The sequence below is a fragment of the Festucalex cinctus genome, chromosome 18 (genome assembly GCF_051991245.1).
Source record: "Festucalex cinctus isolate MCC-2025b chromosome 18, RoL_Fcin_1.0, whole genome shotgun sequence".
Lineage (NCBI taxonomy): Eukaryota > Metazoa > Chordata > Actinopteri > Syngnathiformes > Syngnathidae > Festucalex > Festucalex cinctus.
In genome coordinates, this window is record NC_135428.1 from 14,679,854 (window position 1) to 14,693,982 (window position 14,129).

A 14,129-nucleotide genomic window follows, 5' to 3' on the forward strand; every position below is an offset into this window, starting at 1 on the left:
AGTAAGGCGTTTTTTTTTATGACCATGTATAGTAAGGTTGTTTTTTTTTTTTTTCCCCTTTATGACCACATATAGTAAGGCTTTTTTTTTTTTATATGACCATGTATAGCAAGGCGGGTTTTTGTTGGGGGTTTTTTATGGCCATGTATAGTGTAAGGTGTGGTGTGGATCTCAGAAGTGGATACACAATTCAGCCTTTACACTATTTATTGTACACAAGCACACCAATACAAAAATACAGTAGTCTAACCAAACCGAAAACATATCAAGTAACAACAAAAAGTGCACGCCAAGACGCGGAAGTAACAGTAACAAAAAGAGCTTGCAAAAGGCAAGAAGTAGAACTTAAGGTGCTTACACAAAAAACTAGTAAGAATCAGAGAACAATAACAATACCAACCGGCAGGCGAAATCGAGAATCCAAAGAACGAGGCAAGAGTCAAAAACACGAAGTCGTAACTAACTTGGGCAAAAGTGGCTTGCAAGAGATTTAGTCCGACAACCACAAGCCACAATGACCAGCTCTATATAGCTTGGCTAATCAGGAGCAATGAGGTACAGGTGTGGCCATCAAGCCAGGTACTCACAGAGGTCAGGCAGCTGAAATCACAAAACAATCACTGAACAGCGCAGCCTGCAAAACACACGCATGACATATAGTAAGGCGTTTTTCTTTTCTTTTTTTTGTTTCATGACCACGTATAGTAAGGCGTTTTTCTTTTTTCTTTTTTTCTTTTTTTATCACCACGTATAGTAAGGCTTTTTTTTTTAAAAAATTTTTAAGGCGTTTTTTTTTTTTTTTTATGGCCATGTATAGTAAGGCTTTTTTTTTCTTTTTAGATATATATATGACCATGTATAGTAAGGCGTTTTTTTTGTTTTTTTTTTATGACCATGTATAGTAAGGCCTTTTTTTGTTTTTTTTTGTGTTTTTTTATGACCACGTATAGTAAGGCATTTTTCTTTTTTAATATGACCACGTATAGTAAGGCTTTTTTTTATGACCATGTATAGTAAGGCTTTTTTTATTTTATTTTATTTTATTTTTTTTTTAAACTACCACGTAGAGTAAGGCGTTTTTTGTTTGCTTGTTTTTTATATAACCACGTATGTAGTAAGGTGTTGTTTTTTTTTATGAACATGTATAGTAACGCTTTTTTTTTTTTTTTTTTTTTTAAATATGACCATGTATAGTAAGGTGTTTTTGTTTTTTTATGACCACGTATAGTAAGGTGTTTTTTTATTTTATGACCACGTATAGTAAGGCGTTTTTTTTTTTTTTTTTTATGACCAAGTATAGTAAGGCGTTTTTTTTTTTTTTATGACCACGTATAGGAAGGCATTTTTTTTAATATGACCACGTATAGTAAGCCGTTTTTTGTTTGCTTGTTTTTTTTATATGGCCATGTATATAGTAAAGCGTTTTTTTTTTGTTTTTTTGTTTTTTTATGAACATGTATAGTAAGGTTTTTTTTTTGTTTTTTTTTTAAATATGACCATGTATAGTAAGGCTTTTTTTTTTTTATGACCATGTATAGTAAGGCGGTTTTTTGGGGTTTCTTTTTATGACCATGTATAGTAAGGCGTTTTTTTTTTTTTTTTTTTTTTTTTTTTTGACCATGTATAGTAAGGCTTTTTTTTTTTTTTTTTAAGATATATATATGACCATGTATAGTAAGGCGTTTTTTTTTTTTTTTATGACCACGTATAGTAAGGCCTTTTTTTTATGACCACGTATAGTCAGGCTTTATTTTATACTTTATTTATTTATTTATTTTAAACTACCACGTAGAGTAAGGCGTTTTTTGTTTGCTTGTTTTTTTATATAACCACGAATGTAGTAAGGCATTTATTTTTTTATTTTTTTATTTTTTATTTTTTTATGAACATGTATAGTAAGGCTTTTTTTTTTTTTTTTTTTTTTAAATATGACCATGTATAGTAAGGTGTTTTTTTTTTTTAATCTGACCATGTATAGTAAGGCTTTTTTTATTATTATTATTATTATTAAATATGACCACGTATAGTAAGGCTTTTTTTTTTTTTTATATGACCACTTATAGTAAGGCATTTTTTTTAAATCTGACCATGTATAGTAAGGCGGTTTTTTTTGTTTTTTTTTTATAAATATGACCATGTATAGTAAGGCGTATTTTTTTTTTTGTTGTTGTTTTTTTTAATTTTTTTTATGACCACGTATAGTAAGGCATTTTTTTTAATATGACCACGTATAGTAAGGCGTTTTTGTTTTTTGTTTTTTTGACCATGTATAGTAAGGCTTTTTATTATTATTATTATTAAATATGACCACGTATAGTAAGGCATTTTTTTTAAATCTGACCACGCATAGTAAGGCGTTTTTTTATTTGGTTTTATTTAATAAATATGACCATGTGTAGTAAGGTGTTTTTTTTTTTTGTGGGTTTTTTTTTATGACCATGTATAGTAAGGCGTTTATTTTTTTATTTTTTTTTCTATGACCACGTATAGTAAGGCATTTTTTTAAATATGACCACGTATAGTAAGCCGTTTTTTTTTGTTTGTTTGTTTGTTTTTATGACCATGTGTAATAAGGCTTTTTTTTATTATTATTATTAAATATGACCACGTATAGTAAGGCTTATTTTTTTAATATGACCACGTATAGTAAGGCGTTTTTTTGTTTTTGTTTTTTTTTACCATGTATAGTAAGGCTTTTTTTTATTATTATTATTAAATATGACCACGTATAGTAAGGCTTTTTTTTTTTTTTATATGACCATGTATAGTAAGGCGTTTTTAAAAAAAATTTTTTTTAAATATGACCATGTATAGTAAGGCGTTTTTTTTTTTTTTTTTTTTTTTTTTTATGACCATGTATAGTAAGGCTTTTTTTTAATGACCGTATAGTAAGGCATTTTTTTTAATATGACCACATATAGTAAGGTGTTTTTTTTGGTTTTTTGGTTTTTGTTTTTATGACCATGTATAGTAAGGCTTTTTTTATTATTATCATTAAATATGACCACATATAGTAAGGCTTTTTTTTTTTTTTTATATGACCACGTATAGTAAGGCGTATTTGTTTTTTTTTTTTGTTTTTTTAAATATGACCATGTATAGTAAGGTGGGTTTTTTTTAATCTGACCATGTATAGTAAGGCTTTTTTTTTATTATTATTATTATTAAATATGACCACGTATAGTAAGGCTTTTTTTTTTAATATGACCACGTATAGTAAGGCTTTTTTTTTTTTTAATATGACCACTTATAGTAAGGCATTTTTTTTAAATCTGACCATGTATAGTAAGGCGTTTTTTTGTTTTTGTTTTTTTTTTTACCATGTATAGTAAGGCTTTTTTTTATTATTATTATTAAATATGACCACGTATAGTAAGGCTTTTTTTTTTTTTAATATGACCATGTATAGTAAGGCATTTTTTTTTTTAATCTGACCACGTATAGTAAGGCGTTTTTAAAAAAAATGTTTTTTAAATATGACCATGTATAGTAAGGCGTTTTTTTTTTTGTTTTTTTTATGACCATGTATAGTAAGGCTTTTTTTCTTATGACCGTATAGTAAGGCATTTTTTTTAATATGACCACGTATAGTAAGGTGTTTTTTTTGTTTTTTTGTTTTTTGTTTTTTGTTTTTATGACCATGTATAGTAAGGCTTTTTTTTATTATTATCATTAAATATGACCACATATAGTAAGGCTTTTTTTTTTTTTTATATGACCACGTATAGTAAGGCGTATTTGATTTTTTTGTTTTTTTTTTAAATATGACCATGTATAGTAAGGTGGTTTTTTTTTAATCTGACCATGTATAGTAAGGCTTTTTTTATTATTATTATTATTATTAAATATGACCACGTATAGTAAGGCTTTTTTTTTTTAAATATGACCACGTATAGTAAGGCTTTTTTTTTTTTAATATGACCACTTATAGTAAGGCATTTTTTAAAAATCTGACCATGTATAGTAAGGCGTTTTTTTTTGTTTTTTTTTTATAAATATGACCATGTATAGTAAGGCGTATTTTTTTTTTGTTGTTGTTTTTTTTTAATTTTTTTTATGACCACGTATAGTAAGGCATTTTTTTTAATATGACCACGTATAGTAAGGCGTTTTTGTTTTTTGTTTTTTTGACCATGTATAGTAAGGCTTTTTATTATTATTATTATTAAATATGACCACGTATAGTAAGGCATTTTTTTTAAATCTGACCACGCATAGTAAGGCGTTTTTTTATTTGGTTTTATTTAATAAATATGACCATGTGTAGTAAGGTGTTTTTTTTTTTTTGTGGGTTTTTTTTTATGACCATGTATAGTAAGGCGTTTATTTTTTTATTTTTTTTTCTATGACCACGTATAGTAAGGCATTTTTTTAAATATGACCACGTATAGTAAGCCGTTTTTTTTTGTTTGTTTGTTTGTTTTTATGACCATGTGTAATAAGGCTTTTTTTTATTATTATTATTAAATATGACCACGTATAGTAAGGCTTTTTTTTTTTTTAATATGACCATGTATAGTAAGGCATTTTTTTTTTTAAATCTGACCACGTATAGTAAGGCGTTTTTAAAAAAAAAAATTTTTAAATATGACCATGTATAGTAAGGCGTTTTTTTTTTGTTTTTTTGTTTTTTTTATGACCATGTATAGTAAGGCTTTTTTTTTTATGACCACGTATAGTAAGGCATTTTTTTTAATATGACCACGTATAGTAAGGTGTTTTTTATTTTTTTTTGTTTTTTGTTTTTATGACCATGTATAGTAAGGCTTTTTTTATTATTATCATTAAATATGACCACATATAGTAAGGCTTTTTTTTTTTTTTTAATATGACCACGTATAGTAAGGCGTATTTGTTTTTTTTGTTTTTGTTTTTTTGACCATGTATAGTCAGGCTTTTTTTTAATTATCATTATTAAATATGACCACATATAGTAAGGCATTTTTTTAAAATATGACCACGTATAGTAAGCCGGTTTTTTTTTTTTGTTTGTTTGTTTTTATGACCATGTGTAATAAGGCTTTTTTTTATTATTATTATTAAATATGACCACGTATAGTAAGGCTTTTTTTTTTAATATGACCACGTATAGTAAGGCTTTTTTTTTTTAATTTTTTTTTAAATATGACCATGTATAGTAAGGCGTTTTTTTTTATGACCACGTATAGTAAGGCATTTTTTTTTTAATATGACCACGTATAGTAAGGCATATTTTTTTAAATCTGACCACGTATAGTAATGCGTTTTTTTTTGTTTTTTTTTATTATAAATATGACCATGTATAGTAAGGTGTTTTTTTTTTGTTTTTTTTTTATGACCATGTATAGTAAGGTGTTTTTTTAATTTTTTTTTTTATGACCACGTATAGTAAGGCTTTTTTTTTTTTTTTTTTTTTTTTTTTATGACCACGTATAGTAAGGCATTTTTTTTAATATGACCACGTATAGTAAGGCGTTTTTTATTTGTTTTTTTTGTTTTTATGACCATGTATAGTAAGGCGTTTTTTTATTATTATTATTAAATATGACCACATATAGTAAGGCTTTTTTTTTTTTTTTTATATGACCACGTATAGTAAGGCGTATTTGTTTTTTTTGTTTTTGTTTTTTTGACCATGTATAGTCAGGCTTTTTTTTAATTATCATTATTAAATATGACCACATATAGTAAGGCATTTTTTTAAAATATGACCACGTATAGTAAGCCGGTTTTTTTTTTTGTTTGTTTGTTTTTATGACCATGTGTAATAAGGCTTTTTTTTATTATTATTATTAAATATGACCACGTATAGTAAGGCTTTTTTTTTTTAATATGACCACGTATAGTAAGGCTTTTTTTTTTTATTTTTTTTTTTTTACCATGTATAGTAAGGCTTTTTTTTATTATTATTATTAAATATGACCACGTATAGTAAGGCTTTTTTTTTTTTAATTTTTTTTTAAATATGACCATGTATAGTAAGGCGTTTTTTTTTATGACCACGTATAGTAAGGCATTTTTTTTTTAATATAACCACGTATAGTAAGGCGTTTTTGTTTTTGTTTTTTTGACCATGTATAGTAAGGCTTTTTTTTATTATTATTATTATTATTATTAAATATGACCACGTATAGTAAGGCATGTTTTTTTAAATCTGACCACGTATAGTAATGCGGTTTTTTTTGTTTTTTTTTATTATAAATATGACCATGTATAGTAAGGTGTTTTTTTTGTTTTTTTTTTTATGACCATGTATAGTAAGGCGTTTTTGTTTTTTGTTTTTTTTATGACCACGTATAGTAAGGCTTTTTTTTTTTTTTTTTTTTTTATGACCACGTATAGTAAGGCATTTTTTTTAATATGACCACGTATAGTAAGGCGTTTTTTTTTTTGTTTTTTTTGTTTTTATGACCATGTATAGTAAGGCGTTTTTTTATTATTATTATTAAATATGACCACGTATAGCAAGGCTTTTTTTTTTTTTTATATGACCACGTATAGTAAGGCGTTTTTGTTTTGTTTTTTTGTTTTTTTTGACCATGTATAGTAAGTTTTTTTTTTTAATTATCATTATTAAATATGACTACGTATAGTAAGGCATTTTTTTTTTTTTTTTTAATATGACCACGTATAGTAAGGCATTTTTTTTAAATCTGACCACGCACAGTAAGGCTTTTTTTGTTTTTTGTTTTTTATGACCATGTATAGTAAGGCTTTTTATTATTATTATTATTATTATTATTAAATATGACCACGTATAGTAAGGCTTTTTTTTTTTTTTTTAATCTGACCACGTATAGTAAGGCGTTTTTAAAAAAAAAATTTTTTTAAATATGACCATGTATAGTAAGGCATTTTTTTTTTGTTTTTTTGTTTTTTTTATGACCACGTATAGTAAGGCATTTTTTTTAATATGACCACGTATAGTAAGGTGTTTTTTTGTTTTTTGTTTTTTTTTATGACCATGTATAGTAAGGCTTTTTTTATTATTATCATTAAATATGACCACATATAGTAAGGCTTTTTTTTTTTTTTTAATATGACCACGTATAGTAAGGCGTATTTGTTTATTTTGTTTTTGTTTTTTTGACCATGTCTTGTCAGGCTTTTTTTTAATTATCATTATTAAATATGACCACATATAGTAAGGCTTTTTTTTTTTTAATATGACCACGTATAGTAAGGCATTTTTTTTAAATCTGACCACGTATAGTAAGGCGTTTTTTATTTTTTTTTTATTTTATAAATATGACCATGTATAGTAAGGCGTTTTTTGTTGTTGTTTTTTTTATGACCATGTATAGTAAGGCTTTTTGTTTGTTTGTTTTTATGTCCATGTATAGTAAGGCGTTTTTGTTTTGTTTTTTTATGACCATAAAAAAGGCATTTATTTATTTATTTTTTTAATATGACCACGTATAGTAAGGCGTTTTTGTTTTTTTGTTTTTTTTGACCATGTATAGTAAGTTTTTTTTTTAATTATCATTATTAAATATGACTACGTATAGTAAGGCATTTTTTTTTTTTTTTTTTAATATGACCACGTATAGTAAGGCATTTTTTTAAAATCTGACCACGCACAGTAAGGCTTTTTTTGTTTTTTGTTTTTTATGACCATGTATAGTAAGGCTTTTTTATTATTATTATTATTATTATTATTAAATATGACCACGTATAGTAAGGCTTTTTTTTTTTTTTTTTAATCTGACCACGTATAGTAAGGCGTTTTTTAAAAAAAAAAATTTTTTAAATATGACCATGTATAGTAAGGCATTTTTTTTTGTTTTTTTGTTTTTTTTATGACCATGTATAGTAAGGCTTTTTTTTTTTATGACCACGTATAGTAAGGCATTTTTTTTAATATGACCACGTATAGTAAGGTGTTTTTTTTTTGTTTGTTTTTTTTTTATGACCATGTATAGTAAGGCTTTTTTTATTATTATCATTAAATATGACCACATATAGTAAGGCTTTTTTTTTTTTTAATATGACCACGTATAGTAAGGCGTATTTGTTTATTTTGTTTTTGTTTTTTTGACCATGTCTTGTCAGGCTTTTTTTTAATTATCATTATTAAATATGACCACATATAGTAAGGCTTTTTTTTTTTTTAATATGACCACGTATAGTAAGGCATTTTTTTTAAATCTGACCACGTATAGTAAGGCGTTTTTTATTTTTTTTTTATTTTATAAATATGACCATGTATAGTAAGGCGTTTTTTTTTTTTTTTTTTTTTATGACCATGTATAGTAAGGCTTTTTGTTTGTTTGTTTTTATGTCCATGTATAGTAAGGCGTTTTTGTTTTGTTTTTTTATGACCATAAAAAAGGCATTTATTTATTTATTTTTTTAATATGACCACGTATAGTAAGGCGTTTTTTTTTGTTTTTTTTTAAAATATGACCATGTATAGTAAGGCGTTTTTTTTTATGACCATGTATATAGAAAGGCGTTCTTTTTTTTTTTAAATGACCACGTATAGTAAGGCGTTTTTGTTTTTTGTTTTTTTGTTTTTTTTGACCATGTATAGTAAGGCTTTATTTTTTTATTAAATATGACTACGTATAGTAAGGAATTTTTTATTTTTTTTTAATATGACCACGTATAGTAAGGCATTTTTTGTTTTTTGTTTTTTATGACCATGTATAGTAAGGCTTTATTATTATTATTATTATTATTATTATTATTATTATTAAATATGACCACATATAGTAAGGCTTTTTTTTTTTTTATATGACCACGTATAGTAAGGCGTTTTTGTTTCTTTTTGTTTTGTTTTTTTGACCATGTATAGTAAGGCTTTTTTTTATTATTATTATTAAACATGACCACGTATAGTAAGGCATTTTTTTTTATATATATGACCACGTATAGTAAGGCGTTTTTTTTTGTTTTTTTTAATATGACCACGTATAGTAAGGCGTTTTTTTTTTTTTTTTGTTTTTTTTTTGACCGTGTATAGTAAGGCTTTTTATTATTATTATTTTTAAATATGACCACGTATAGTAAGGCTTTTTTTTTTTTAAATCTGACCACGTATAGTAAGGCGTTTTTGTTTTTTGTTTTTATAAATATGACCATGTATAGTAAGGCTTTTTTTTTTTTTTTAATATGACCACATTTAGTAAGGCGTTTTTGTTTCTTTTTGTTTTGTTTTTTTGACCATGTATAGTAAGGCTTTTTTTTATTATTATTATTAAATATGACCACGTATAGTAAGGCTTTTTTTTTTTAATATGACCACGTATAGTAAGGCGTTTTTTTGTTTTTGTTTTTTTTACCATGTATAGTAAGGCTTTTTTTTTATTATTATTATTAAATATGACCACGTATAGTAAGGCTTTTTTTTTTTTTTAATATGACCATGTATAGTAAGGCATTTTTTTTTTAAATCTGACCACGTATAGTAAGGCGTTTTTTAAAAAAAAAAATTTTAAATATGACCATGTATAGTAAGGCGTTTTTTTTTTTTTTTTGTTTTGTTTTTTTATGACCATGTATAGTAAGGCTTTTTTTCTTATGACCGTATAGTAAGGCATTTTTTTTAATATGACCACGTATAGTAAGGTGTTTTTTTTGTTTTTTTGTTTTTTGTTTTTATGACCATGTATAGTAAGGCTTTTTTTATTATTATCATTAAATATGACCACATATAGTAAGGCTTTTTTTTTTTTTTTATATGACCACGTATAGTAAGGCGTATTTGATTTTTTTGTTTTTTTTTTAAATATGACCATGTATAGTAAGGTGTTTTTTTTTTAATCTGACCATGTATAGTAAGGCTTTTTTTATTATTATTATTATTATTAAATATGACCACGTATAGTAAGGCTTTTTTTTTTTTAATATGACCACGTATAGTAAGGCTTTTTTTTTTTTTAATATGACCACTTATAGTAAGGCATTTTTTTAAAATCTGACCATGTATAGTAAGGCTTTTATTTTTGTTTTGTTTTTATAAATATGACCATGTATAGTAAGGCGTATTTTTTTTTTGTTGTTGTTTTTTTTTATTTTTTTTTATGACCACGTATAGTAAGGCATTTTTTTTAATATGACCACGTATAGTAAGGCGTTTTTGTTTTTTGTTTTTTTGACCATGTATAGTAAGGCTTTTTATTATTATTATTATTAAATATGACCACGTATAGTAAGGCATTTTTTTTAAATCTGACCATGCATAGTAAGGCGTTTTTTTATTTGGTTTTATTTAATAAATATGACCATGTGTAGTAAGGTGTTTTTTTTTTTTTTGTGGGTTTTTTTTTATGACCATGTATAGTAAGGCGTTTATTTTTTTATTTTTTTTTCTATGACCACGTATAGTAAGGCATTTTTTTAAATATAATTTTTTTTTTTATATATATATGACCACGTATAGTAAGGCGGGTTTTTTTATGACCACGTATAGAAAGGCGTTTTTTTTTTGTTTTTTTTTAATATGACCACGTATAGTAAGGCGTTTTTTTTGTTTTGTTTTTTTGTTTTTGTTTTTTTGGACCGTGTATAGTAAGGCTTTTTATTATTATTATTATTAAATATGACCACGTATAGTAAGGCTTTTTTTTTTAAATCTGACCACGTATAGTAATGCGTTTTTTTTTTGTTTTTTTTATTATAAATATGACCATGTATAGTAAGGTGTTTTTTTTTTTGTTTTTTTTTTATGACCATGTATAGTAAGGCGTTTTTGTTTTTTGTTTTTTTTATGACCACGTATAGTAAGGCTTTTTTTTTTAATATGACCACGTATAGTAAGGCGTTTTTTTTTGTTTTTTTTGTTTTTATGACCATGTATAGTAAGGCGTTTTTTTATTATTATTATTAAATATGACCACGTATAGTAAGGCTGTTTTTTTTTTTTTAATATGACCACGTATAGTAAGGCGTTTTTGTTTTTTGTTTTTTTGGGTTTTTTTGACCATGTATAGTAAGGCTTTTTTTTAATTATCATTACTAAATATGACTACGTATAGTAAGGCATTTTTTTTTTTTTTTTTAATATGACCACGTATAGTAAGGCATTTTTTTTTAATCTGACCACGCACAGTAAGGCGTTTTTTGTTTTTTGTTTTTTATGACCATGTATAGTAAGGCTTTTTTATTATTATTATTATTATTATTATTAAATATGACCACGTATAGTAAGGCTTTTTTTTTTTTTTAAATCTGACCACGTATAGTAAGGCGTTTTTAAAAAAAAAAAAATTTAAATATGACCATGTATAGTAAGGCATTTTTTTTTTGTTTTTTTGTTTTTTTTATGACCATGTATAGTAAGGCTTTTTTTTTTTTATGACCACGTATAGTAAGGCATTTTTTTTAATATGACCACGTATAGTAAGGTGTTTTTTTTTGTTGTTTTTTTTTTTTTTTTATGACCATGTATAGTAAGGCTTTTTTTATTATTATCATTAAATATGACCACATATAGTAAGGCTTTTTTTTTTTTTTAATATGACCACGTATAGTAAGGCGTATTTGTTTTTTTTGTTTTTGTTTTTTTGACCATGTCTTGTCAGGCTTTTTTTTAATTCTCATTATTAAATATGACCACATATAGTAAGGATTTTTTTTTTTTTAATATGACCACGTATAGTAAGGCATTTTTTTTAAATCTGACCACGTATAGTAAGGCGTTATTTATTTTTATTTTTTTTTATAAATATGACCATGTATAGTAAGGCGTTTTTTTTTTTTTTTTTTTTTTTTTATGACCATGTATATTAAGGCTTTTTGTTTGTTTGTTTTTATGTCCATGTATAGTAAGGCGTTTTTGTTTTGTTTTTTTATGACCATAAAAAAGGCATTTATTTATTTATTTTTTTAATATGACCACGTATAGTAAGGCGTTTTTTTTTGTTTGTTTTTTTGAATATGACCATGTATAGTAAGGCGTTTTTTTTTATGACCATGTATATAGTAAGGCGTTCTTTTTTTTTTTTTTTAAATGACCACGTATAGTAAGGCGTTTTTGTTTTTTGTTTTTTTGTTTTTTTTGACCATGTATAGTAAGGCTTTTTTTTTTATTAAATATGACTACGTATAGTAAGGAATTTTTTTTTTTTTTTTTATATGACCACGTATAGTAAGGCATTTTTTGGTTTTTTGTTTTTTATGACCATGTATAGTAAGGCTTTATTATTATTATTATTATTATTATTATTATTATTAAATATGACCACATATAGTAAGGCTTTTTTTTTTTTTTATATGACCACGTATCGTAAGGCGTTTTTTTTTGTTTTTTTTAATATGACCACGTATAGTAAGGCGTTTTTTTTTGTTTTGTTTTTTTTTTGACCGTGTATAGTAAGGCTTTTTATTATTATTATTATTAAATATGATTTTTTGTTTGTTTTTTTATGACCACGTATAGTAAGGCAGTTTTTTTTTTATATGACCACGAATAGTAAGGCGTTTTTGTTTCTTTTTGTTTTGTTTTTTTGACCATGTATAGTAAGGCTTTTTTTAAATTATTATTATTAAATATGACCACGTATAGTAAGGCGTTTTTTTTTTTTTATGACCACGTATAGTAAGGCGTTTTTGTATTTTGTTTTTATAAATATGACCATGTATAGTAAGATGTTTTTTTTTTTGTTTTTGTTTTTTTTAAGGCGTTTTTTTTGTTTTTTTGTTTTTATGACCATGTATAGTAAGGCGTATTTTTTATTTTTTTTGTTTTTTTTTTGTTTGTTTTTTTATGAGCACGTATAGTAAGGCATTTTTTTTAATATGGCCACATATAGTAAGGCTTTTTTTTTTTTTTTTTTTTTTAATATGACCACGTATAGTAAGGCATTTTTTTTAAATCTGACCACGTATAGTAAGGCGTTTTTGTTTTTTGTTTTTATAAATATGACCATGTATAGTAAGGCGTTTTGTTTGTTTGTTTGTTTGTTTGTTTTTTATGACCATGTATAGTAAGGCGTTTTTTTTTGTTTTTTGTTTTTTATGACCATGTATAGTAAGGCGTATTTTTCTTTATTTTTTGTTTTGTTTTTTTTTGTTTTTTTATGACCACGTATAGTAAGGCAGTTTTTTTTTAAATCTGACCACGTATAGTAAGGCGTTTTTTTTTTTTATGACCACGTATAGTAAGGCGTTTTTGTATTTTGTTTTTATAAATATGACCATGTATAGTAAGATGTTTTTTTTTTTTTTTTTTTATGAGCACGTATAGTAAGGCATTTTTTTTTTATATGGCCACATATAGTAAGGCTTTTTTTTTTTTTTTTTTTTTTAATATGACCACGTATAGTAAGGCATTTTTTTTTAATCTGACCACGTATAGTAAGGCGTTTTTGTTATTTGTTTTTATAAATATGACCATGTATAGTAAGGCGTTTTTTTTGTTTGTTTGTTTGTTTGTTTTTTATGACCATGTATAGTAAGGCGTATTTTTATTTTTATTTTTTTTTATGACCACGTATAGTAAGGCAGTTTTTTTTTAACATGACCACGAATAGTAAGGCGTTTTTGGTTTTTGTTTTTATAAATATGACCATGTATAGTAAGGCTTTTTTTTTTTTTTAATATGACCACATTTAGTAAGGCGTTTTTGTTTCTTTTTGTTTTGTTTTTTTGACCATGTATAGTAAGGCTTTTTTTAAATTATTATTATTAAATATGACCACGTATAGTAAGGCGTTTTTTTTTTTTATGACCACGTATAGTAAGGCGTTTTTTTTTTTAATATGACCACGTATAGTAAGGCTTTTTGTTTTTTTTTGTTTTTTTTAATATGACCACGTATAGTAAGGCATTTTTTAAAAATCTGACCACGTACAGTAAGGCGTTTTTTTTTGTTTTGTTTTTTTATAAATATGACCATGTTAGTAAGGCGTTTTTTTTTGTTTTTTTTATGACCATGTATAGTAAGGCGTTTTTTTTAATTTTTTTTTTATTTTATTTTTTTATGACCAAGTATAGTAAGGCATTTTTTTTAATATGACCACGTATAGTAAGGCGTTTTTTTTTTGTTTTTTTTTTATGACCATGTATAGTAAGGCTTTTTTATTATTATTATTATTATTAAATATGACCATGTATAGTAAGGCTTTTTTATTATTATTATTATTATTAAATATGACCACGTATAGTAAGGCTTTTTTTTTTTTTTTTTTTTAATATGACCATGTATA